This window comes from Dryas octopetala, chromosome 6, assembly GCF_963921425.1.
Source record: "Dryas octopetala chromosome 6, drDryOcto1.1, whole genome shotgun sequence".
Lineage (NCBI taxonomy): Eukaryota > Viridiplantae > Streptophyta > Magnoliopsida > Rosales > Rosaceae > Dryas > Dryas octopetala.
In genome coordinates this window covers 17133219-17134831 of record NC_141371.1, presented here as the reverse complement: position 1 = coordinate 17134831, position 1613 = coordinate 17133219, and positions in this window count along the sequence as shown.

The following is a 1613-nucleotide window of genomic DNA, read 5'->3' as shown; positions in this document are numbered from 1 at the left end:
TACGCAGCAAAACGATTTAAGGTTTGGTTTCTTTAGCCTAAGTCATAAGCTCCATAATCCTAATTCTAAACCCTAAACCTCATTTATATACCCTGCAACTCATTTATATGCCCTAAACTAAATTAAGGGAAACGTCATAATTTTAAGTCCATAAGTAATAAAAAAAAAAAGATGGACAAATTAGTATTTTTCAATGCACCAAAATACATGACATCATTAAGTAGATTGGGCTTAATGACTAAAATGAGATATAATTTCAAAATTCATTAACCTTTATGGGAAAATAAATTGGGTGCCGCTATTCGGACCCAATTTTTTTATCAGTAGCCCCAACAATTTAATAACATGTTAATTTATAATTTTATCCTAATGTAAATCGACTATTAAAGACAAACATTTAATTTAAAAATTTTAAAAATGAACTTAACTATACCGAACAAGAGGAAACAAAACAGACAAGAGAGGCCAGAAACACAGACAAAACCATTAGAAAATAACAAATTAAGAAAACATATACCTGGAGTACTTGCACATACCTTAGCTAGCTAGCTGTTTCCAAGTCTGAAGCTTAAGATTAGAGTCCTTTGGTCAAGAAAGCAAGAGTTTTCATTGTTAGTGTTAGTAATTATTTTGAAACATGCTGCCATTACTAATCCATTTTAATTTAGTACTTACTGATAAATTTGGATTAAATCATGCAACAGGTGACTGGAATAAGCATGCAAAGTGTTTTAATTGATAGAGATCTCAATGGTTGTGCATTTGTATGTGGACCTCTTGACTGAGGAGGAGGGGGGAGTGGTCTATATATGGGTGGGCCTCGGGCCTGAGCCTGGGCACCTGCTCCACCCATCTTTTTGCTTCTCTTCTGATATGTGTTTCCTCTTGTTGTTTTAATATGTGTTTACCAGACAAACCAAATTAAATAGTGAGTTGACTCTGTGTTTCTGTTTTTAATGAGATTGTTTATGTATTGAACTTGAACCAGAGAATAACAAGAGGAAAGGGATGGGTTGAAGGGAAGAAGCTTATGTGATGGAGCTAATTAAGCACTTCTTTTCTTAGGTGTGTTTGTTGGGTATCGTATATATAGTAAGTAGAATTATTGAGTGTGAATGTGTGATGTTCGGGTCTAATAAGGGTAGTTTATGACAATGAGTAAAATTTCGGATTTTGCAAAAATTTCGATGAAAATTTCGACGGAATAAATTTTAAATTTTGATAAAAATTAAATAGAAACGACGAAAATTGCTATCAAAATATGGAAATTTTGAATAAAACTTTACCATATATTTATTTAATATATTATTTACTGTATTGATAAAAAATATTGAAGAAACTAAATTATATAATAGGTTTCATGTGATATAAAATTAATATAATGCCTACTGGAGGTACATGTTGTTAAATAAAATTAGTATATTCTTTATACTCTTTGATTTATACACGAAACCTTATATATTCTATATGCCCTAATACTCTTTATACTATATAATCTATACATTAAACCTTATATACTTTATATTTTTTAGAATATAATATAAGATATTAGGGTTTAGGCCATTTTTAATTATTTTTTATATATAAATTTAGAGCAAATTACAATTTAATAC